Below are 25441 nucleotides of genomic sequence, written 5' to 3'. Positions count from 1 at the left end.
CAATATTAAACTAAATATCAATGTTAAAATAAAATAAATATGTATAAATAGCCAATGTTAAACTAAATATCTAAACCAATATTAATCAGAGTAAAATTTTGAAACTGCCTCCTATTTTTTTTTTTTTTTGCCAGTTTATGTTGCAGTCAGTTCAGGTCTCATAACACCTATCGGTTTCAGTTTCTGAGCTGCCAGACTGAAGGCCTGATGGTGCGCTGGTAGGTTAAAAATGGATTATCGCGGGTTTGTTTGCGTGATTTCCACATGTTGATACTTTTAATCCTTTGCGTCAGCCAACAGAATAAAAGACGGGGAAGAAAAACAATTTACATGAGCAAATACTGGAACTATATCCTATCCTTATTTTAAAACATCTCTGGGGAATGCAATGTTTTCTGTAAAAGGCAGGGTGCCTGGCTTCATAAACCCTGCTAAATTGCAACTTCACAACAGTCTCCAGCAGCTGTCCTAGTTCCCCAATTCTTTTTTTTTTTTTTTTTTGCATTTGAGAATTAACAAAATACAAAAGGCCAAACTCCCAGTGAATCCCACGCTGTGGGGAGGGGACACCCACCTTCTTCTGCCTAGGGAAATGCTGACATCAGCCAGCCCCGGCAAGGAACAATAGGATTTGGGGAAGAGGGATTTGTTAAAGCAGCTTTAACTTGTGGAGCCTGTGTGTACGTGCATTTGCTTCCAGTGGAAACCAGTGGTGATACTAACGGAAAAAAAGCTAGCTTTAAAAATAGTCTAATGCTATCCACATAGGAGAAATACAGGAGGGGGATTAATGCAGAAGCAGGGAAATAGTCATGCAAAATGCCTCTCTTCTGCCAGCAATATTCTATATTTCCCTCTGCACTTTACTGAGTTTTGTCTGGGGAAACAAGCTTAGCCTCTTCTACAAGTGGAAGCGTAATGGTGGGCAAGCATCAGGAGACGTGCAAGTGTGGTTGTTTTTCAGCTCAGTACATAATAGGCCTGGCTCATGTCTTCATTTTGGATTAAACACAGAAGAGGTGTAGGAGATGCGCAGGTGCCTTCATCTACTTTCCAGCAATCCGTAAAAATCAAGCCTTTAAAAAATGCATCTCGTTTGCATGGTAACATGAAGTCATTTGGAAACGTTAGGATCATTAACGAGGTTTAGCTATAGCATTTCTCTACCACTGCTTCGCTGCTGCTGCTCACAGGAGTTTGCCTTTAAAGTTGCCGTTTTGTTTCTGATCGTAGTTTTGCTTTTACCTGTGTGCTTCTTTGTAGGTATCGCCCCACCTGCCTGTATGCTGTCTAAGGGAGACTGCACCCTTTACAGTTGCTGATGTTGGTTGTCTCTAGTCTAACATAAAAGTTCATCATGTTGAATAGAGAGATGTAATGAAAAACATGACTGATTATCCAAGAAATAGACAAGCTTGGTCTATGCTGAGTTCTGTATTAAAATGTATGAGTTCAGCTTTCCCATTAGAACAGGTCTTGTGTGCGGTCTGTGTTTTAGTTTCTGTGCTCCTTCCTGGTTTGCCTATCATTAGCAGTATAATTAGCTGGATCAGAACCTTAAATGTTCCCTGTATGATCACTGCCTGTAGTCCTTATATATATTCTCTTGTATTTAGCACCGACAGTGTAGTTTTTCAACAAATCACTGATGCTGAAAAACATCCTTTCCTAACAGCAGCTCCAGTAACCGACTGTGAGCAGTAATTGATTGCAGTGGGTCTCTGATGCTCGTAAGTATTTAGTCACTCACACTGTGCTCCTTGAATCAATAACCTCCTTTGGTCTGTAGCCTAATAGAATTGCTTAATGGGTAAAATTTAGTTTGTGTTTCATCCAGTTATCTTTTTTTGCTCTTTTGATAGATTTGCTCCATCAAAATAACTACTGAAAATGATCATGCACTTGTCGTGTGCTTGTGACAATGCACATCATCGTATTTTCCCAAACATATTTCAGGGCGCTAGTGTTCTTTATTATAATCCAAGCTGGGATAAATATGCCCTCTGCAGAAAACCAGGGTCAGGTGGGAATCATCAGCTGCTGCTGGGGGCGTGGAAGCGGGGCTGGGAATGTCAGGTGCAGGAGAGCTGCTGGGTAAACCTCTCCCTGTGTCTGTACGGGCACAAACCTGCTCTGCTCTGATGTAGGGCTTGATGGGACCGGACAGCCCGGTGTCTGTGCACGAAACGAGGTTATTCTCATTTAGCAGCCACATCACAGCAGAGCCCCAAAGCTCCGTGCAGCACTGAGAGCATCCAACTTGTGGAAGAGAGGGGATGGTTGTGTGCGTAGGTACTAACGGAGGAAGGCAGAGGTGAAGATGTAGAAAGCTGAATTTGGAGAAAATGAGAAAAAGAATGGGGTTTGGGCCCGGCCAAAGGCTGTTTTTGATGAAAAGGAGCCAAAGGGCTAGATTCTGCTGAGGTGGTTGTTGGATACCTGGGCACAAATGTGGATGTTCAGGCATGAAGAAGTTAACCTGCTGCTCTTTTGTTTTGCTCTGCCTCTCCTTTCAGAAGAAGAATTGCCTATAAAGTTATTTTTAGATGCCTTGTGAGCAAGTTTTGTGGGAAGACAAGCAGCCAGCAGCCCCCAGCGAGCTGCTAAGCCCACCCCTCTCAGCTTACAGCATGTAATTAGCAGATAATCATGCCAAAATCACAGACTCCGACAGGCTAATTTTATCACATGTGCTGACATCGGTACGCTTGTTGAGAGTAAGTTGTGGGTTGTTGGTTAAATGTGTTTCCTCGCTTGTTTATGAGCTTGTGTTCCTGCATTTACTGCATAAAGGCGAGATCAAATGCAGGTCTTGTCATTTAGCAGCCACTGGTGTTTTGATTAGGTTCGGTAACGTGGGGCTTTGCCCAGCATTAAAATTGTGTTTTATTAAGATGTGGTCGCTGCTAATCGCAATTCCAATAACGCTGTTGTGTTTTGCTGCAGGGGAGGCATGGAGAGTGTTTGAGCTTTGATTCAGCGATATATTCAAGCACGTGCTTTGAGGTGTGCTTATCCAGATAACGTAATCATATAGTTGTGAATGTATATATAAAAGGCCGTAAGTGCCTGCTGGAATTGAACTGTAATTTCCCGTGATCCGATCGGGACCTGGGCATGTACTCTTAAGCTGCATTTATACTCGTGAGTTTCCCTAATTTAGGGCCCTAGTAACTCTGGCAGTTTTCTTCAGTGAAGAAAAATATTGTGTGTCTGATGGTTGGGCTGAACAGACTTCAGGACCTGCATACCTCTCTTATTGATGTGATAAAATAAAGATACTTCTTAATAGAAAACACAGCCCAGAGTCATCCATCTGGGTACAATAAATCTGGGACAGGTAGATACAATAAAAACCATCACTGTTTCCTTCTGATAGTAGAAAGATTAGGTTGGCCGAGGTTATGGGGTCAAAAATAGGCTCAGTAACAGAATCTTTGGGAAAGATGGCCTGAAGGATGTGAGAAATGGGGCTGACCTGCTGGTGCCTGGTTCCCTCCCCCGGGCGGTGTTTGGATTGGAAAAGGCTTCGGGAGAGGTGCCAGTGGGCCCAGGACGGCCAGATTCCTGGGTTCACAGGGCTGCCTCTCATAGGATGGGTTTTCCTACTTGAGAGAGTTCTAAATAACTGTGGGCAGCTGAAGGTGGCCAGAGGAAAGGTGGGGGACTTAAGAGGTCTCTTCCATTTCGGGGTGCCTCTGGTTTTGCATCAGGATTTTTCAGGACTGGCATCATCCACGGAGAAGCTGCCAGTGCCTGCCCAAGGCTCTTTCCCGTGACATTTTGGATTTGGCTTTATTGAAGCAGACGTCAGGAGGAGGAATCGGCCTCCCTCAGGTTTTAGTGTTTTATAGGACAGAATAGACCTTTGTAACCTGTTTTCATTTTCTGGGCACTTACAGTGACAAAAAGTGTTTGTAGCTGAATTGGACAGACCTTGAGGATTTGCCGCGATATTTATCCAAGTCTGCATGGCTCTTGGCTATAAGGTCTCGTACATAGTCTCACCTGTGAGCTCCAGATCTTTGTAGCCGTGTCTTGTGCTTTCGGGCTCTGTAGGAAAAGCAATGGGGCTGTAATAGCTCAAGCTGAAGCAATAAAAACCCAAAGTGACCCTTTGCTGATAGGCCCGCAAATAACTGTTTGCCTAGGAGATAAACTTGATTCCTTTCTTTCTTTTCCATAATGGAAGCTGCATGCATAGAGGAAATAATGAAAGCAAGCCAAAGTCACCGGGCTCCAGGCGCATTCAAGTAGTTTGTCTGCCTGTCATGGCAAATTAATTCAATGGCAGAATATGGCACCGTTGCCTCAAGCAGGCAAGCGCCATTCTGCGGGAAGCATAGTTCATCCTAATAGCTGCCTCGTGAGCAGCGTGTCGTAGCAGCAGTGAGGTAACACCCTGCATGCAGGAGCCAGGGCAGTAGCTCCAACAATGAGATTTGAGAGTCTGCTTCCATCACCAGTCCCCATTTTCCTACGCGTCCGTCTGAAGTTCACTTGAAAGCAATCACACTGCTCCATCCACTCAGACTTGGGCAGTTTGGTTTCATGAATCTCCTCCAAGTCTCCATAGACGCTGGTTTTGTTTTCTAAAAGCTGCTTGCTGCTCTCTAAAGAGAGACAAAGCCCCGACAGTGGAGGCACATCACCTTCTCTTCTCTTGGGCAGGTACTGAACAGGGTGGGACAGTTACCAGGCAGGGCACGTGTCCCGTAGCACTGTGGTGTGATGTCACTTGCTCCTAATTTGAACATACAGATATTTTTTTTTCCAGTTGCTTGTCAAAAAATTGACTTCTTCCATGGAAGAGGAAGGAGGGAGATGGGAGGAGAAAATCTCTGCCAGCACTCTCATGGGAGGCATTCAGGTTTGTTTCCGGAGTGGTTTTGGGGAACAGCACATCTGTCACGGTCGGAGTGCTGGTTTTGGTTGCAATCTAGCTCCAAGGAGAACTGCAGCTTCATTTTGCCATGACCCTGCCCTGGTGCAGCCACATTGTGTGTCCGGCTTGCTGCGGGGTGCTGGGTGCGGATGCTGTGGGGTCCGGGGCAGGCTCTGGGGCAGAACTTGCTCAGTGGGGCACAGTGGGAGCCTTCGCTGCCACCCTTCGCTGAAGCCTCCCCGTTTGGAGAAAACGGAGAGCTTTGATAAGGAACAAGACTCATTAGAATTTTTCCAACCGGATCTATTTATTGCCCAGCTCTGTCAAGAATCACTAATTATTAAAAATTAATTACATTCACCCTTTTGACTTGGCTTCTGAGTCAGATCTGAAGACAGACAGCAAAGCTACTGTTGGTGGTTCAGATCCTGCCAAAATCCTCATGAGAACCAGCTACTGAGATTTCTGTGTCTGAGCGCTGACAGATGGAAAAGGTATCTGATGCTTTCGCGTTCTTTAATTGAGCACTCAAAGGCATGACAAGGTCCAATGGCTGGAAACTGAAGCCAGAAAAATTCAAATTGGAAATAAGGTACAAATTTTTAACAGGGAGAGTAATTAACCTCTGGAACAGTTTACCGGGGAATGCGATGGATTCTCCATGGTTTGATCTCTTCAAATCAAGAATGCGTGTCTTCCTCAGAAATACCCCTAGCTCCAAGAGCAGTCAGGGGGCTCGATACAGACTTTTATTGCCGTTGGGTGACCCGTGCTGCACAAGAGGTCAGACTATTGTATCCAAAGAGATAAAAATCTGTGAATCTGAACCCAAACAGGATCCCTTGATTCCAAGCCCCACATTTAAACTTAATCCGGACCTGAGTTCTCCCCCCCTTCATTCTGTCTGCTCCCAGAACAGAGGGAATTTGCAAAGACAGTGATGTGGAGGGTTTAATGCAACCCTTTCTTCTCAGCCCAGGAAGGTCTGTGGGGATTTGAGCGGGGACTCTGAAGAGCCCGAGCAACTTCAGGCTGTACAGAACAGCTCTTTCTCAGCCCGGACCTCGGGCGGTTGTTAAAGACCCAGCCTTATGGGGTTATCTTAGAGCCGCCCTGTTGCCAGAGGTGTTGCCTGGCTTTCAGGAGCCAGGTATTCACTCTCCATTTCCTCGTGGTTCCAGGAACACCCCTCTCCCCTGTTTGTAATTATGGGGTTTTGCTCATCCTCGGAGTTACATTTATCTCTGTGCCGTGCGGCCCCTGTGCTCTCAGAAGTCAATTAGTGGCGCTGCAAGAGCTGCGTCATTAGGAGGGGTGCACAGGCTGGAAATGAACGCGTCCGGCAGTGTTTCAGGCCGCTCCTTTTTGCCGAGGTTACACGTGCTATTTCCCCGGTTCCACTGTTTAATGGCACGCTGTAACGACCGGTGTCTCAGCCACGGGGACGGGATGCTGCTGCCAAGAAAAACTGGCAGGACAGGAGGTGGAAGAGGTCCATTAATTGGCTCCAAGTACCAATTTCTCTAGAGGGGCTTTTCTTAACAGAAAGAAACTGTTCGGCACTGCAGGGGCAAAGCATACCTGCAGAGCAAATGGCTTTTCTGGGTCTGAAGACATCTACAGACCGTGGTAATAATGCAGTAGAAATATCAGAGCTTGATTTTAAGGGACACCTGAGAATGCAAAGGAATTGCTCTTTTATTAAAAAGCGCGGACCAGAGTCTCTCCTGGTGCATATTGAATACAGATTCTTTCACAAGGATCCTTTCGCTGGAGCGGGGAGGAGGAGGCAGGGAGGGAATTTAACCCTTAAGGACCTTCCCGTGGAGGCCCTGCTTTGCGGAGAAGTCACGGCCGGGGGCATCTCCTCGCCCCCCAGCGGGTCCTTTGCGGGGTCTGCCGGGTGAGCCTTTTGCTGTCTGTGCTCCTGCAGAAGAGCTGTGTGCCTGCCGTTGGGCCCCGTTGGCGTGGGTCATCCCGTGGGGTGTGGGCTGGAGGGAGACGGTATGGGACCCCGCTGGGCTTGGTCCTACAGGGCAGCCTGGGGACGTGTCGTGTGTCACCTGCTTCTTGCCATGCCCAGAAGTACCTTACCTGGGGGGGGGCACTGCCTTCAGGGCCACTTCCGTAGGAATGCAGGTCCTTGTTCCTTTGGATGGTAGCCCAAAGGTTGGAGAAGCCAACAGGATTGGCTCCGGCCAAGTCGCTGCCGGTGCTGCTGCGAGTAGGGTAGAGGGGCTGCAGGGTGGCACCAGGGGACTCCCAGCCCCAGCGGGTCACCTTTTGGGGATGCTCACCGAGTGTAGACATGCTTATAGCTGCCCATGGCTGGGCCTTTGGACGTTCTGGCTCTGAGCAGCACAACGTGGGGTTGGAAGAACTTGCCTTTTTTTAATTCTTATGCTTCGGCTTTCACTTGCCCTCCACGCCAGAGCTGCTTTCAGGCAGCGCAGCCGCCCCTCGTTCCGCAGGATTGTGGTTCTCCTGCGAGCCAGTGAAACGGTCTTGAACGGTTCCCAATTATCATTCACAAATTCCTGCTCAAATTCTTTCTCCCAATTGTTTTGCTTTGTAATTATTTTCAGCTTTGTTAAGCTGGCACTTTAAATCATCAAGTAGATACATTACTCGTTTGGACTTTATTCTATTTGCACATAACAAATGTAATCAAATCAGTCTCTTGTACCTAAGCTGCTACTATATTTTTACATTCTGTCATCAGTTCCCCTTGATCTGTAAAAATGAGGCCTAATACAGAATTTCTTCTGTGTTAGATGCGATTGTTTTTGTGTCTGGATATTTTCAAGTATAATTTTAGGAATTCCAAGCACATTTTTAGTATTTGCAGCACAAGGCTCCAACATATGGCTTTCAAAATGAAATCCCCATAGAAATGCAGCTCTCTTTCTTGAGTGATATAATTAAGTTTACAATAGATCACTGCTATGCGAAAACGATAGTGCTGTTAGTAATATCGTACAGAATTTTGAAGAGTTCAATAAGTATTCCAATTTCTTACTTATGGGGAAAAACAAGATTGTGTGATCATGTTTTATAACAATTAAAAAAGCACCACTTTTATATTGAAAGAATATTATATAGCAGCTCTTAATTAGAGATAATGAATACCAGCAAGTTCCAGCTGCGTGGAAGAAGTTTAGTTTAGTGCCGTTATTTTTTTAGGGGTAAACAAGGTGGCTCACATAACTACAGATTTTTCTGCCTGACATTAATCCTAGACAAAATAATGGAATTGCTGATAGTACATGTAATTAGTAAAGAATTAAAGGGATTAATGTAAGTAGTGTCAATCAATGTGGGCTTATGGAATATGGTTCTTGTCTAATTAGATTTTTTTTTTTTTTCCAGGAAGATTACAAGTTGCATTGATAAATGTAATAGTAGTGAGGTGATGAACTTCTGTAGAGGGTCCTGAGCGTCCTGGTCCAGTCTCGTAGCTGACCCCGCTCTGGGCAGCGCGTTGGACTTGGAGGCCTCCTGAGGCCCCTTCCAGCCTGAATTACCCCCTGATCCCGAGGAAGTATTGGCTATGAGTAACATTTTATGTAGAACCCGAATGATAGAAAACCAATTAGGCACTTCTGAAATGGGTAAAAAAAACCTGCCGTCATCTCAAATTTTAAATGGGAATTCATCAGCGAGTAGACGTGTTTCTAATGGAGTCCAGCAGTTATTGCTGATCTATCTTTGAGGTGAGGTCAAAACACGAAGAAGAGATAAATAAATTAAAAGGCAGATCTCTGGTGCAGAATGATTTAGATTCCATTAGTAACCTGGATGAAAACAAGTGATGTGTTTTAATAGGGCCCGTATAATGCTGGGCTGTATTTTGAGAGCCGATGGTTCTGAAAAAGATGCGTGAAGCTGTGGGGACCGTTGGCCAAGTACTGACCCTGCCTGGGAGCATGCCAACCAGGGGAAGTGTCCTCTTCGGCTGGATGAAAGTGAGGAATATTTGAGACGAGGAGAAAGGTGCTGCTCCTGCCGACTCCAGTTGTGTCTGGTAGTTTGAGAAAGATGTTGATAAATTGGAGAAAATTGAGAAAAAGGTTTTAAGAATTATTCAGTGATTGGAAAGCACGTCTTCCCACTGGAGGCTGCAGGAGCCTGGTTTGCATCGTCTAACAAAGAGGAGGGTGGCGGTGAGACTTGAATGCTCTGGTGGAGAGACATAAAACCGGTAAAAAAGTTGACTTCAGTCCAGCAGACAAACATGTAATAAAATCCAGTAGAGAGATACTGAAGGTACGTAAATTCAGACGAGAAATAAAACACATTTTCAACAGTGAGAGCAACGAGCCACTCACAACAGCACACCAAGAAACATGAACCTTTCTGTTTCACTGGAAACTTTTACATGTTTTTCTTTTCCTAAAATATCTGCGCTAGTTTTAGGAGGAATCAGTTCTGGGAAGTCTTACGGCTTGAGTTATCCAGGGGGTCAGGAGTGAAAATCACAGCAGTCTCTTCTGGTTTTGTAATCGATTAATCCAACAAGCCCTGACATTATGAGTGCTACCAGCACAGCTGCCTGCTTTTTGCAGCGTAACACAAGAGGTTGTTTTGCAAAACTAGGCTGATCTAGAAGCGAATTAGGAGCTTTATTTATTTCTTACCAGCTTAGATCAGGGGTTCCGGAAGAACCAATGAACCCGGGACTGAATTTTCTGAAAACCTTGTTATTTATTAAGGCATTCTAGATCCAGATTAATTCACTTGGCTTCATATTGATTCCTTCACCTGCCTGGAAATGAGAAAGGCAGATGCAGACGAACGGCTCGGTGGGCTGCCGTGCGCCGCGGCCTCTCCTGGGAGCTCCTCGTAGGGGAGATCTCCCAGCCATTTCTGCAGCATCTTAACTCCGTTCAGAAACTTGTGGGGGATAAATCAACCCAAATCCCACCAGTGTGGACATCTTAAAATCAAGTTACGTGTCTTAAATCACTTGGGGCTTTATCTCTTCGTAACGTGGCTGGTTGCAGCAGTGTGCTGGGAGCAGCGGGGACTCTCGTGGCACACCTACCCGTGTGGTTTAAGCTCAGCTGTGCGGTGCAGATTTGCCCCCCTGTCCACCCACACGGTCACCTGGAGATAGCGATGCTTTCCCCTGATTAAGGAGACACCTGAGACTATTCAGAAGATTAAGTCAGGAGAGATGAACCCCTCCTGGGATGTGTGCCTGCGGGATGCTGAGCTGATGAGTCCCAACTGGTGAGCTGATGTCCTCAGGGACCACCGTGGCTTTCCCTTTCCACCCCTAGGTGGCTGTTAGTTTGTGTTGTGATTTGGCCTGAAAGCCCAACGTGCTTTTAGACTCCTGAATAATTTGAAATATTCATCTAGACACTTGGAAACAGTAGGGAAAAAACCAGGAGTGTGTGAGTGAATGGGATTAACAGGTCATGGTTGTTCACAGATCCTTCTCTTAAATATAATTAGTTCATTACAATACATCCATGGTACAGGACTTCTATAAACAAGCCTTAAAGTCTGTCTACTCAGACTCTTTAAAGTGCAGATCTTGGAGGGGAAAAAAGATTTGGGATGGAGAAAAAATAGCAATTAGAGTTAAACGGCAAAATGGGGAGTTAATTAGTAGTGAGCACAACTCCTTTCATGGAAAATGTTTTTTTATGTTAACTTTTGTAAGAAAACAGTTTTCCATACTTGTCAGGCCTGACAGTTAAAGTTAATGGTGTTAAAAAACAGAGTACTGAAAAATGTTTCCTTCAGTGTAAAAGATTTATTCAATGAGAATTTGCTTGAAGAATTATTTTGGCTAACAGTGCTGGCTTTTGCCTGGCGCTGGGAACAAAGATCCTTGCTGTGTTACCAGGATGAGGACAGCCCCAAATTCATGATTTCCCAATTGAGATGACATGACCTATTTTCTTGTATCGTTGACCTACTGTTGACCCCTTTTTAAAAAGAATGCTACCCTTCAAATGATTTTTTTTAATCCCCTTCTGGAAAAACACAGAGCGAGCCCTGATCTCGCTTCTGCTTGGAGCAATGCTTGGTACACACTGGGATGCTCGGGGACAGAAGTTGTGAGTTAAAGTGCCCAGCAAGTTGTCTGAAAAAAGTCTGTTGAACGTCTTTTACCTATTCCATGCTATTTTGTGGGGTCGTTATTGGATGAAATTTCTTGTGCTGTATTTGCACAAGAAGTGCTGCCCGAGAGCAGAGCTGGCTGTCCCTGGGCACCAGGGTGGGCGCAGGCGCAAGTGGCAGCGGGGCTCTGCTCGGGGTTTGGGGGCTCTTTGGCCACATGCTGAGCCCCACCTTGTGCAGGGAGGGGATTTTCAAAGCTGCCCACCCAACGTGGAGACACGAAGCTGTCTGAACTGACAACCAAGTTGCTCCTTACCCACCTCATTACTTGCTAAAAAAAAAATAATAAATTGACCCATACTATTGTAAAGCCTGATCCAAAGTGGATAGAAGTCAAAGGTAACTTTCCTCTTCTCCCCGGATGGCTGTCTCCTAAAGCTTTTGCTGGATTTTAACCTGTTTATGACAGTGATAAACCATGCAGTGAAGTGATATCAGTGTTCCTGGCACTGGGCTGCAGGGCCGTGCGTGTGGGTCTGGCCGCAGCCCACGTTCTTCTAGAGGTATGGCTCCAAAATTGGTCTCTTGAAATGTCTGCCTGTCACCCCCTTTACTCACCCTCCTGATTTAGTGCTGCTTTTTATAATCTGGAGAGATTGAATGCACGTTAAACGCTTTGACCTCTCAAAATCTCTAAATTCTACCTATTGAAAATCCTTGTAAATACAGAGTTCGTATGGATTGGCAGAGCTCCACTGGCCTCCATGAAATCTGGTTGGCACCATTTGGGAATCTGACCTGGTGCTTTGAATAAATCCATCAAGGCTTGCTCCATAGAGGCAGTGATTGGAATCAGTAGTGTTAAAGAGCTGGTTTGGAGCCCACCCACGTCAGCAATTATATTTTCTTGTGCTACCATGGAGCAAAGCTTCCTTGCATATCTTTTTCAGAAAAAAGCAAAGGCTTCCTGAGATTTTTGTGCTCCCTGGGTGCACACGAGCACAAAAGCACCCCCACTTCTGGAATTGCTGCTCCCTCCAGCTCACCCATTTGCTCCTGGAAACCTAGTTCTGTGTGCTGGGTGTTACAGAAACGACTCCTTGCTGCAGGATGGTCCTTGCTGCCTGATGTTCAGGCAGAGGATGCTGCCAAGTGCTGCCTGCTCTCTTGCCCCCAAGGCCTTTGCTCTTTTCCCACCTATACTCCGGCTCTTGCTGGCTCCTCCAGCTGCCCAGTGCTGGGATAGCACTGGTGTGGCTGCAGGTTGCTCGCTAGGAAAGAGTGCAAACAGAAAACAGATCATGGAGTCCTCCCTGCAGAGCATCTGGGAACGCAGTGTGCGCTTGGCTGAAAAGTTTCCCAGTGATGTTTTTAATCCTTCAGTAAATCAAACCCCGAACACCACCCCTGTGACCCTGGTGCTGTTGAGGGGAAGCAATACCCCGCAGCTTCTGGATCTGGGGAGGTTAGGAATGGGCGTTTGCCTCTTCAGTGGCAGGTTTGTAAAGCGGAGTTGGAGCCTCCACCCCTCCTGCAGCTACGTCTCTTTGGAGGCATTGTGATGCTGCTGGGATGGATTCTGGGCTCTGCACCAGAGCAACAGATTAGACCTGGGGAAGAATGGTGATTATGTCCCCCTTCTTCACCTCTGTCCAAAAAAAGGCTTTGCTAACGTTACAACTGAGTCAGATTTCCCTGACCTGGGAGCTGCGGTTGTTTTTTCTGGAGGACATTCAGCGTTCCTCACGCTGTGAGCTCAGGAGCCACGCTTACTCTGTGAGAGCACGGAGCAGCAAGATCCGTGCGGATCGAGGCGTCACCTTGCCGCTCTGACACACGCTGCCTGGAGAGCGGTGGGAGATTATCAGATGGACAGAGGATTCAGGCGAAAAGGTTCACAGCGTGGTTCCTCAATGGCTCCTAAGTCTACCTTTAGATCCTGTACGAGAGGAGGCCGATTTTTACTGGCACTGAAACCTGTGTCTTTGAGTTGCTTCTGGTGCAGAGAGCCTGAATGCCCAGAGATGGAGTCAGAGCCTCGCTTTGTGCTCCTATAACTCAAAGCCAGGCACCAGATGATCGTTTGCTGCAAACTACTTTGTGCGTGGATGTTTTTGCTGGGATGAAGCCTTGCTAGCAAGATTGATTTCAAGTTACCCTCCTACTTCTCCTCGGTGCCAGTAGCCCTTAGGACAAATAAAACAAACCCCGAAATGAACTAACTTCCTTGCCCATGCAGAGCTTTCAATTCGGTTCAGTTTACGTTTATGGATTTTGACTGATTATTATTGTGCCTGACTGGGTACGGAGCCATCTGCCTTGGATTGGGTTTCCACGGGCTGCCTCCTCAGACAGACTTCAGATGGCCGTTCTGGCAGGACAAGGCCAGGTTCTCAGTTACATGCTAGCACCAAATGGATTTTTAAATGGAAGGAAATTTTATTGTTATCTATTTGGAAGCAACGCTGCAGTGCCCTGTGTGGGAAGGAAGAAGGTGCCCAACGTGTTTATCTTTATTATTATTATAACCTACCATTTTCTGTTGAAAGTAGAGGTGGCCTCTAAGGAGTCCGAACTGCAGGGAATTCAGCTTTTTTTTCCTCTCTCCTAGAAATATGTTTGCTTTTAATGACATTTTCATCTATAAAAGTTAAAAATAACATGCCTCATTAAGTTCAAAGCACTCTGGGACCCAGCTTGCACGTTTTGGCTGAAAAGTTGAAATTTCCCCCGGAGAGGATCACATTTTCTGTTGGGTTCGGTGTTTTGTCTGCCTGCCTGCCACAATTCTGCGTGGCTGTGGAAAAGGCAGGGGAGCTGTGTAGCACCTTTCCCAAACCTTGGGTGTTACAGGAGCTGGAGTTTCATTCCCAAGTGGAGAGGAGTTGTTTCTGTCTGCTCTGCTTGCCAGGAGGAGGGTGAGTGATGCCAGCGTGGCTGATAGGAGCACTCGTGTCAATCACACCGGTCCATACCTGGGCTGTGTCAAAGCCTTTGGTTTCAACAGGAGATGTTTGTACCTGCAGTCTAACAGACGCCGCATTGCAAACGTCAGCAAGAAAGCCTTTTCTTCTTGTTTTGATTTGGGAAAGGAGGGAATGGCTAAAAATACAGCTTTATCAAACGCCTGTGGCACTTCACTGCACAAAGCTGCCATTTGGTCCTCGGTACAGGCAAGAAGTGTCATTTCCTCTCTATATGATCTCATCCAGATTGCTCCTAGAACTATATCTGAATAGGAAAAGAGACACCGTGCAGCCCAGTGTGCTACGGCTTGGTGAATGGTGTTGCTTAATAAATGGTGTGAGCTGTGCGGGTGCAAGGAAGCCAGGACGGTGGCGAGCGGCCCAGCAGTGGCACCGAGGGCAGGGTGCCTGAGCAGCAGGCTGAGCGGGGGGCTGGGGGCTCGGAGAAGGGGTGATGGATGGAGCCTGCGAGGCTCCTACCGAGAGCAGTACAGGCTGAGCTGATGGCCTGCAGAAAGGGCTCGGGCTGCGGGGCTCAGTGAGCTGGAGGCGAGGTTTTGTGTTGGCACTGGGTGGGCAGGTCGGCAGCAAGGAGGGTGCTGAACCACACCGCCCTGCTGCCGCCTCCTGCCTCGGGAAAGGCCGAAAACTTAGCAAAAGCAGTGACAGCCGAGTGGGAAAGCTTGTGCAACTCTGGTAACGAGTTCTGCTGTGGCATTGTATGTGTGATGTTTCCAAGCAGGAGGTGAAAGCCATTGTGCTTAATGCTGTGTGTGCAGGTAGCAAGAGACATCATGCGTCCTGAGAAGTTCACAGTCTAAGTGAAGCTTGCATCCTTCAATGCTCAATAATAGTTTTAGATTCATTGCAGCCAGCGTTACACTTGGGACCCAAGCTAGTGGCACAACAACACTCTAGGAATTGATGTATTTTGTGCTGGGGCACTGCCGGGGCTAGCACGTCCTTAATAGGACCACGGTGCCCGGCCACGCCGATGCAGCTCCTCCAGATAAAAGCTTCTGCTTTTGTCCAGCTAGCACGGGGCGTGGGCAGAGGGTGTGCAATCTGCTGGCAATGCCTGCAGGACGTGGAGCCGGGACAAGCCCCTGCTGGGAGCCTTCGTCTCGTCCTGAGCGGCGGCACTGCGGAGCCCCAGCTGGCTGCCGCGCAGCCGCAGAGGCGTGCACGTGCCTGCGCTGCGCAGCAGGCTGCTGCCAGGAGCTGTTCCTTCGTTGTAATTCGTGGGGAATGCATTTGAAAGATCTGCAGCGAGATGGTGGGAGCTGCAACAGGCAAGACGTAGTGTGTATGCACTAGTAGTGCGTATGCACTTAGTTTTGAATGCTCTTGTGTGGTTCGCTCTGGTGGCCTTTGAAAATGGATCAAAAAAAAAAGGGGGGGTAGAAAGAATCTCACTGGAGGGCTGCTCCAAGCAGATGATACCTGGGAACCACACCTGCAGTTCTGGGGCCTGAAGATGTACTCTGTGTGTGTTTTGTTCCCGTGTGATACTGGCTTTCTTTCTTTCTTTTTTTTTTTTTTTTTTCGTGACTAACCAAAACCCTTTGCTAATGCTGGAAAATGTCACGCTCACATCCAGAGAAGGGCTGTGCTGAGCTGACCATGCCAGTTTAAATCCCCACCAGTTTCCATCAGGAAGCTTTGTTGCACACACCTGGGCTCGGACCACTCCAGACCAGGTGCTCCCACATTACCGGGACGCAGTCGCGTCCATTTCCCAGTCTCCTTGTGACTGTTCGAAGACCCTCAGACACAGCCCAGCACGTCACCCGTCTGCTGGACAGCAGGAAAAGGAGCTGTGCAAAAGCTGCGCCAGGGGAGGCTCAGGCTGGTCATTAGGAAAAATGTCTTTAACTTTTGGGTGGTCAGACACTGGAGCAGGCTTCCTAGCAAGGTGCCCTAAGCCTGTCAGTGTTCAGGAGACATTTGGATAATGCCCTCAATAATGTGCGTAACTTTTAGTAACTTTTATGTAACTTTCATTAATGCTATTAATTAACTTTTGGTTATTCCTGAAGCGGTCTGGCGGTGGGACTCGATGATCTTTGGAGGCTTCTTCCATCTGAGCTGTTCTGCTCGGTTCGCCGGTGAACTCTTAGCCCTTCCTTTTCCAGTGCAACAACCGAATGAGTTTTTAGGGTGTTAAGACATTTTAAGCCGTCTGAAGTCAAATATTAATCATAATGGGGTTATTTTGCTATCGATGTGATCTCTGAAATATCCTTCCAGGATTTTCTCTGCTTTCAGTGTTTCTTGCAACATTTTTTCCTGCCCCATGGGGAACGCAAGTCTTTCTCAGCGCTGCCCCGAAGCAGTGAGGTGTCTACGTGCTGATCTGTTGTAGGCTGCACATGGTGACTAGACAGAGAAATGCCAAATAAATAGCCAGGAAGGTTTGTGAGGGACATCTGCCAGGTAGCAGGTGGTTGCTGGTGGTTTTGCGTGACACCTCCACCGGTGTAACTGGGCACTTGTTGGCCTGGCGAGCCCTGAAGCCCTTTCCCCTTTTTCTGAAAGGCTGTGCTTGGGTTTGTAGTGTTTTTGCAGCTGACCTGACTGCAATACCATCAGGTTAAAGGAAAAGAAAAGCCATGTTTGTTGGTTTGTGGTTTCCAGATCCTTCATCTTTTTGAGCAGGTAGGGAGGGGAAGGGAGAGAGGATTGTGACCGGAGCAATCCATCTCGCTGTGGCTTGGGCACCATCATCACAGGATGACGGTGAGCTATGAACGGGGCTTTAATATTTTTCTACTCTCTTGTCTTGTGCAGGAGCAAAGACAGATCTTCTCTGCTATAAACTGTCGTCGTTCCGTGGGAGCTGATGGTCTATCAGTCTTTCTGTGTTGTCTCTGGGTGCCGTGAGTAACGGTGCGGGCCTCCTGCAGCAGGAGGGGTGCTGGGCAGGAGGTGCGCAGCAAGGTCCAGAGTCATCCTCACCGCTGGCTGCCCGTGAGCAAGAGGCTGAGCTGAAGTCACTGGGGTTCCTCTTGTGAGTTCACGGTTCAGCTGTGGAGAAAAGCACGTCGAGCCGTACAAAGCCACGGCTGTTTCCCAAGAAGTGGGGTCCTTCCCTGCCTGCTCCGCATGGCGTCAGATGACTCCCCCGGCCTGCTGCCAGATGGCAGGAGCCGAGGAATGAAACCCCCCCCTCAGGCTGCTTCCTCCTAACCTGCACGTACGTTCCCAGCACTGTACAACTCTTTAAATCAAATATTTGCTGCACATTTGGCCTATGGTTCATGTTACCTTCTTGGTCAACTGAACTCTGACAGGTGCTGGTCAGCCGTGCACAAGGGCTCCTCGTGGTCCTCTTAGTTTTGGTGGGGTCGGTTGTTGTGTTGGATGGGGACGTGAAGAGAGCTGAGGTTGGAGGCCATACGAGTGGATGTACCCATCGGTGACAGGGAGAGGAGCTGCTGGAGCCTCCAGAAACACCACGCGGATGTTGGGCAGCCAGCCTCCTGCTGCCAGGGAAGGGGTCGCTGAGTTACATCAGGCTTCCTCTACCGGCCATTTACAGCCATGCAGTGCTTCGGGAGGATTTTTACCCCGTTCAGATTGAATATTGCACGGTCGTTCAGTTTGCAAGTAGGTGGAGGAGAAAATTATGTTCATGGTGCTGAGAGTTGAACAGTAGATCTGATTGCTCAGCTGGGTCTCGTTCTTCACCTGCCTCTAGATGTGGGTGGTTAGAGCTTTCCCCAGTTCGGACTGTCACTGCTGCAGTGCGATGGTGTCTGCTCGAATGCCACCCTCTTCAGCCATTCCGTAATTCAAGATTGCTGAAGCCTGCTGCTAACATACAAGCTGCCTCCTTCCCTCTAATCTCCTTCATCCCCTGAAGCTGCCCTTATCTCCAGCTTTCATCCAAACCCAGACAAAACCTTCTGCGAGGTCTTAAGCAGCCTTGGGAACGTTCCTCCAGGTGATTTTCATTTCCACTTGTCTCTGCTCTTCTCCAATCTAACCAGGAGCTGAAGTTTCAAAATACCTTGAGGAAAAGCTATTCTTGTGGTTTCTCTACATGCTGCGGAGAAAGAAGTATGGAATGTTTCTCGAGGGCCTGGCTTTTGGGGGATTTTGTCTCATTTTCCAGATCTTGCAGCTTTAGACGAATCATCAAAATGCAGATGCTGAACTGAATCAGAGACAGTTTTGAAGTTTCCTGTCACTAATAATACACTTGGGCACCAAACTTGGGATTGCTATTTTTTTCTTTTCTTTTTGAAGCCTGTTTCTGGGTTACAGGTTTCTGTAACACCACGGGGTGGTCACAGCTCGAGGTGGCGGTGAGCACGGGGTGAGCAAGCAGCCTCAGCCTGTCTCAGCTCCGGTGGCAAGCAGCGGCCCCTGGAAGCCAGGGGACAGATGTCATTCAGAGGTGAGCTCAAGTCAGTCCCGGGCACATTCAGAGCTCCTAACCACAGCTAAGCCAGCTGTAACTTTCCTGCCAAAACTTTCCTTTGATTTAAAACAAATTAAAAAAAAAAAAAAGAAAAAAGAAATACAAATTTCTCTGGAATGTGTCTGCTGTTTTCTAAAACCGTCCATGCTGTATCAGTAACTCGAAGCCGGGCCATCATGGCTGAACAAAACTATTTACATTTGAAAGCTTTTCAGCTGAAAATGTGTGTGTTTTGGAATTGAAAATCCCTTTTTATGGCTTTCATTTTTATGGGAACACTGGAAAATTTCTGCTTTGGGAAGGCCTATTCTGACTGGTAAGCTTTTTGTTCTCAGAAACCAAGTGGTATTTTCTCGAACAGACATTTCTACGTTTTTTTTCCTCACGTTTTTTCCTCTTTTTTGCTGCTCAGACCTTTTCCCACAACTTGCGTAACTCCGCTTGCAAACCAACAATGAGAAACGAGGCTTTGTGCTGCAGGCCTTGTCACCTGGCTCCCTGTTCTGGGCCCGCTCAGCACTCATCCTAGATGGCACTCAGGACTCACTGCCGCCACAAAAATGCAAGTATTACAGGGGAAGCTATTTGAAAGGTTATTTTTCAGGCCTGAGATACATGCCAGCACTTCATCCACCTGAGCCCAGCCTCAGCTGAGTGATAAGGTGCTGTGGGCAGGGCAAGCCCCAGTGATTTTAATCTAAGCAGGCACGAAAAGATGAGAAGCTAAATGTGGAGTGGGTTTAATCATCTGACAAGTGCAATGAATAACCTTAAAGGTTTCCTATTCAGTTCCAGGGTGGAATTTCTGCATAGAAATAAGGCGATCGGCCACGGGCACATATTCGCTGGCTGCCACGGCTGTGATGTGAGCAGGCAGTGAGGAAGTTCTGGCCATGCGTAAAGCTGCGAGGGGTGACAGATGACGAGTTGTTAAAGAGCTGCACAACTCGTCAGGCAAGGGAAGGTGCTTCCAGCATGAAGTGTGACTTCCCTGTCCCTGGAGTGGGCTGGGGACACGACCGCTCTCCAGGAATTGTGCGATTTCACATGGTGGTGTTGCTGCACCCACAGCCTGCCTTGCTCTTGACAAGCCAGGGGGGTCTCCCTGCTGCCCTCTGCTCCTCTCCCTTGGCACCTGCTGCTTAGGAGGCTTTTTTTTTTTTTTTTTTAGTTTTCTATTTATTTATTTTCAGAAATGTGAGCTGGCCACTTGTGCGGTGAAGGAAAGGCTCAAGGTGAGAAGGCAGAACCAGACTTCACCCTGGTGCGGGGCGTTTGGGTCCTGGATCCATTGCATTTCCCACAAAGCTGCACTTCCAACCCAGAGCAGGGATTCCCAGGTGACTTCAGTAGCGTCGCACAGCCTCATCTCCCAGCCTGAGCCGGGCACAGGGAGAGGCTTCCAGTTGTGCTGGAGGGTGGACTGGGATGGGACACGTCCTCATTTGAATCGCAGCGGGAGGGCTCGGTTTCAGGAGGCTGGTGCAGGGAGGAGGGCTTGGTCGTGGGGTTTGGTGAGTGACGGTTCCTGCCTCTGTTCTCTTTTCACTGGGTTTAAGCTGTGTGCACTAGGTCTGATGCAAGTGTGAAGGTGCGGCTTCAAATTTCTACCGAAGGTGTTATTTTGATGCCGTTGACACAGCAGATCCTGCTCGCCTTGTGTGCCAAGGCAATTTAGAAGTGGCTCCAGAGAAGGAGAGGTGAACGTGTACGAGCTGGCTGCCAGCAAGGGGAGAACAGGCTCCAAGGCGGTGTTAAGCTTCTAGGGTCACAAATGATGCCAAATGCAGCAGGAAAATTGTATGTGATTAGCTGATGAGGTGGCATGGCTATTTCCTTGCGTTTGAATGCTGGATGTTTTAAGCTTAATAATGGTATTCTAATATACACTTTCTGTGAGGGAAATATGTTATTTGTGTATGCACCTCACAGCTTAAACTTTAGTGTGGGAAAGGTATTTCTTCTTTCCACCTCTGGATGGTTAGCTGTTTAATAATAATAGTTAGCATTAAAAGTTCATAACATTTTATCTTTAATAGCAAGACATTTACCTTTTACCTGGAACACTGCTAAAATTGCACATTTCATACCCGAGTGCAATGCTGATGATGTTAGAAAATGCTGGCCTGGCTTGAACCAAATTATACGCTTCTCCCCAAGCCTTTAGCTAGTTTCCTCTGCATCAGAGGTGGCAAAAAGTAACATAAACACAGGAGAAAGAGAAGAAAGAACAGATACAGACATCAGAGGCAACATACAGTACGTAAGTTTGCGTGAAATACTGGTATTCGAGCTACAGCAGTTTAATGGATGTTAATTCAGTTTCTGTATTAACCCAGTAACTCGTTAGTGTTAATCAGATCCGTCTCATGTTGAGCTTCTACAAGTGTGGATGTGAGGAGGTGTCGGTGTGGGGACGAGGAGCTCCGTGGGTGAGGACGGTCGTCCTGGCACAGCACCGCTCGGCAAACACCCGCACCTCGGCCGGGCGGCGCTCAGCGTTTGGCAGACAATGCGAGGAAAGCTTGACCAACGTGATTTGTTGGAGCAAGAACTGCAGAAAATCTGGGCCACAAAAAGTTTAAGCCTAATGCTGATTATTGATGGTGTGCGGGGATTTCCTGGTGAGGCATTTCAGGAGCGCTGTGTGAGGTGCCTCGGTTAAGGACCTTCACGCAGCAGCATCGATGAGCTCCTCTAAATCCTGAGGAGGATGAAAAAATCTGAACGCTGATGGTGCCCTGGAGGCTGGACTTGCATCCCCTGGCCTGGGGACCGTGTCCCTGTCCAGAGCTGGCAAAAGGAAGACAGCCAGTACGAGGCAGGCTCTGCCACCATGCAGTGGGATGGGAGGGTGGAAATGGCTTTATTTAAAAGATAAAGCACATTGTCCAAATCATAAAAAAAAAAAAAAAAAAAAAAAAAAGAGTATTCTGCCAAATCTGTGCTGGCCATATTGAGTCTGGAAACCTGGCTGCAGCCATCCTGAACTGAGTTCATCGAATGCCTCTCGTCGATGGCTGGGCTCAAGCACCCCGCACCTGTAAGGAGCCCGCGGGGCGATGGATGCGCTGGGCTTTCCCTGCCTGATCACAAAATGCTCCTCTTCACCACCTCCCTGAGAACCAGCCGTCGCTGCCTCTACGTGACAGGAGGAAAGTATGTTTTAAAGAGCAATATTAATAATAATAGCAACATTAAAGCGTGCGGAAGGATTACAAAGGTAATTCTGAGATCTCGCTCACTAATGCAGGCTATTAACAAAAGATAATCACCTTTAAGTCAGTCACCTTTAGCCCTGGAGTAAAATGGAGGTGCAATTATTCAATTCAGTACAAAAGACATTTAAATAGAGATGGATGAACCTCTGGCTCTCACGTCTTGCTTGGGAAACCAGCCAGGGCCAGGTTCTAAGGGAGGAAAACGTGATGTGAAAAGGGCAGCAATAAGCGAAAAACTCCTGGTGTTCTCTCCCTTTTTCCACCACACCCCAAATCATTCACCCTTTGGAGTGTGAAAAAGGGAAAGGGAGAAAAAAAATAGGACCAACAAGTTGGAAAGCAGCTCTTTGTGTTCCTTTTGTGAGTAGCATTCGGAGGCTCTTACGCTCTGGGCTGCCCTGAGAAGTCCAGGTCCATGCCTGGAGTCAGAGCGCGTTTCTGTTGTTGCTCCTGCGCCCTCGTGTTGGTGCCTGGGGAGCAGCCTGGGCATGGCTCCGGGATTTACTTATGTGCATAGGAAACCTTCCTCTGCTGAAAACCGAAGTCTCTTTTTTGCTGCAAGTGCTTCGTAATCCCTTCCCTTGTGCTTGGAGCCTGCGCTCTTCCCTGAAAGCGGCCTGTTGTTGCTGGAGCACAGGGCTTATTTTTGTAGGGTTGCTTCTGAGCGCTACCCTGCTGGTTTTCTTGTTTAATAGGGTCATTGGCGTATTAGATTGGGAATGGGGAGAGAACAGGGACTCTGGAAGCTTGTGTGAGATTGCAGAAGTGACTTTGAAAGCCTTTTGGGCTGCCAGACTAGCAGTCGGGGCCCTTGGAAATGCCACACTGACTTACCAGCTCAGCTCACCTTCAGCATCCTCCTGAAATGCCCAATGCTTTTTCTCCCCCCTGAAGCACCGGAGCTGAAGCATCCAAATGCCATTGCCTTTGCCCTATTCCCGTGAGTGTCGTCATCATCACTGGCAGCAGGGAGCCTGGCACACAGCGGCTCCGCGAGCCTCACAGCGCGTGGCTCGGGACGTCCGGGAGAGATCAGCAGGTATGAGAAATTACAAACAGAAACGAGTTTTTGGAAACAAAACTGAGAGTTGTCATGAGAGGTGTCATTAGTGGCTGCTAAGCCACCGGGTGGGGAGGGGAGAAGCCCCAGTCCAGCCCAGTACAGAGTGGAATAAATTCCCTGTCTCTGTTTTACGTCCTGTCTGTGCAAGCGAGGGGCCTCGTGCGCGCCTTCCTGCTCCGCTCCCGTGTGGCTCCGTCTGGATGGCTGCCTGCTTTGGCTCTATAAACAACATGGTAGGAGCTCGGTGTGTGATTATCCTCAGAGATATAACCGCAGCGTTAGCTCCAGTCGCTCGTTTTCCACTGCACGGCTCATGCACAGGCTTCCGCGCTGGTGGCTTGCCTGGATGTAGCCTGTGTGGTTGGGCAGCCCCAAATCCCGGTTGGTAGGGCGCTGCTTCTGGGGGCAGCCCGCTGTGCCCCAGGGGCTCGTGTGGGAGCAGCGCTGCTGGGAGAGACCTGTGGAAGACCTTTAAGGATGTGGGAGGGTCCATGAGCGCCCACCAAGGGACTCCTGGTCTCACAATGGGGGCTGTCACAAACAAGACCTCGCCCTGCAGTGGGGAGCGGGGCGCAGGAGGCGGCAGGGAGCTGCGAGCAGCTCTTCCAGCTGGACACCTCCGAGGGCAGTGGTGCCTTTGGGTTTCCTCCGTGTGTTTGGAGGCCTCTGGGCGAGACCGGAGGCTAGCGAGGGGTAAGGCCGCAGGCGGAGGGAGGCTGGGCTCTGTCTGCCTGCTGCACGGCTCCGTAAATCAGGGCGGGCTGCGCTGCCGTCGGGATTCCTGCGCCGTCTGGAAATTCTCCGTGCGTCCATCAGCACCTGCACCGTCGGGGAGGCTGAACCTCGGGCTCCACGCGGAGAGGTAAACATTTCGGACCCCAACCCAGGATGACAATAACCAGAGCAGAAACCTTTCCATCCCGCTGCAGGTCAAACCTGGTTTAGGCATTTCAACCCAGAATTTCTCTCCAGGGTTAATCGGAGAGAGCTGCCTGCTCGTGGCCCTTCACTTAGCCCCATAAAACCCTGCTCACGCACTCTGTCTCTGTCCACCCCCTCCTTCAGATTCACATTCGAGACCCTGGTGGAGAACATCTTGAAAAGGTAGACAAATTAGCCTTGTAAAAGCCAGACTGAATTGACAGTGTGTTTATTGCAGTGCTCTGATGTTAACCCCTGCTGAGCTGTGCTGGGACAAGCTCCGTGCTCCAGCGATGCGTTGGAGTAGCAGTGGAATAGGTGGCACTGGTTTGTGCTGGGCACTGTGCTGGGGAGCCCTGCCGTTCCCTGGGGGTGGACGAGCTAAACCAGTGCCTGGACGGCTGGTGTCAGCCTTCCTGCTGGGTGGACACGAGGGGCTGGAGGTCTGGGCAGAGCCTCGTGGGGGCTGTTTGGGTACCACATCCCTGTTGAGACCAGTACGGGTTCGGGGAAGGAAGAAAAGTGAAGCAGCTGAAAATCAACTCCTTGTGCTTTGTTCGTCTGAAGCCCTGAGTAATTTGTGAATTCTGTTTCGGTATCTTTCTGTTAAAGCAGACCTTTTCTCATAGAAACTACTCACAGGTTCTTGATCAGCTCAGATAGGCACAATGCCTTCCCTTGTCAGATAGCCCCACTTCGGCTTAAACCTGATGCTGGGAAAGGAGGAAGGAGGCTTCTCCCCTGCTTCTCAGCAGCACAGAGAGAGGAGAGAGACCTCCGGGGAGCGCTGAGCCTGGCGATGGGCAGGCTTTCCCTTCCTCCCCGGGGCAGGTTTGTCCTTCAAGTTCCCGTTTGGTTCGTGGTGGGTGAGCCGAAGGAGCTGCAGACCGAACGGGGCTCTGGAGGAGTTTAGCTCTTCTGCATTCAGCTAAGACGAATGAGATAACCACGTCTCGTGTCGCTCACGTTTTAGTGGAGGAAAAAGTGTTTTCCCCTTTCAGAAGCCCTGGAAGAGTTGGGGCGGTGTCTGCCCTGTGCAAGGTGCAAACACATCGGCGTTAGCAAGTCCCAGCCGCTGCCTGCCCCTCCTCGTCTGGGAGCCAGGACTGGTTTTAGAACTGCTAAGGGCTGGCTCACAGCATTCATTCTTTACCATGACAGATTGAGCATCACCAACTGCTGGTGACCAAAACACCATGAATCAAGGCCTCAGCTCAAGAGGCAGCTTGGAAGAAAAAGTTAAAAAAAATATTAACGCTGAACTTTTTGTTCTGCTTTTGTTAGCCTTACAATTCTTGTTTTCAAGCCTTCCTCTGCAACCACAACATTTAGAAGAGCATTTAAAAAAAAATCAGAGCTGAGATACTCTTAAAATCACATGTTTCCAGACGCTGGGGACTTCAGAGTAAAGCTGCAGATATAATCCTGAGATTTGGCAGTGCTCTTTGTATCATATTAAGTGATGGTCTACAGCACTCGTTAATTACTGTGGGCTGAAAAACAATTCTGCCTCCCGACAGAGGTCTTCTGCTCATTCTCAGCATAGAAGTTTTTCCAGTTCTTGTGGGTCAGAGGGAAATATCACTTTCCAAAGGGCGTAGGTACAGAATTATGCAGTGAGGTAACCTTCTGAGTTGGGATTTAACAGTGTTTTTTATACTTCAACAGAATGAACCAGCATCAATTTTATTCAAAGAGAGAAATTTGAGCATATTGGACTGAAGTGATCTCCCTTCAAAGCTATTTCTGAATAATCGTGCAGGTAATTTTGTATTTCTAAGCTCCCGTGTCTAATCCAAAGCCTCTTGAAGGCCAGCAGAGGAGGGTGGGCTGCTGCTTGGAGCAGACGGCAGGGGCAGCGATCTGGGCTTTATGGATGGACAC

General features: G+C 48.3%; 1 long non-coding RNA gene across 34 annotated transcripts in view; it reads left to right on the top strand.

Annotated features, from left to right (window-relative positions):
• Positions 1-25441, top strand: part of LOC106047103 (uncharacterized) — a 133643-nt gene that overhangs the window by 31691 nt on the left and 76511 nt on the right. For 31 of the 34 annotated variants that reach the window (XR_010825988.1, XR_010825978.1, XR_010825970.1 and 28 more), the window contains exons 1-2: positions 22797-23498; positions 25226-25319. The exons of 1 other annotated variant lie outside the window; for it this stretch is intronic. This is a non-coding gene — a long non-coding RNA (uncharacterized lncRNA). Of the gene's footprint in view, positions 1-22331; positions 23499-25225; positions 25320-25441 lie in introns of those variants that run through there. 2 more of the 34 variants (XR_010825993.1, XR_010825969.1) reach the window with 1 other exon arrangement.

The sequence above is a fragment of the Anser cygnoides genome, chromosome 19 (genome assembly GCF_040182565.1).
Source record: "Anser cygnoides isolate HZ-2024a breed goose chromosome 19, Taihu_goose_T2T_genome, whole genome shotgun sequence".
Taxonomy (NCBI): domain Eukaryota; kingdom Metazoa; phylum Chordata; class Aves; order Anseriformes; family Anatidae; genus Anser; species Anser cygnoides.
This window is presented reverse-complemented; position numbering and strand designations above follow the sequence as displayed.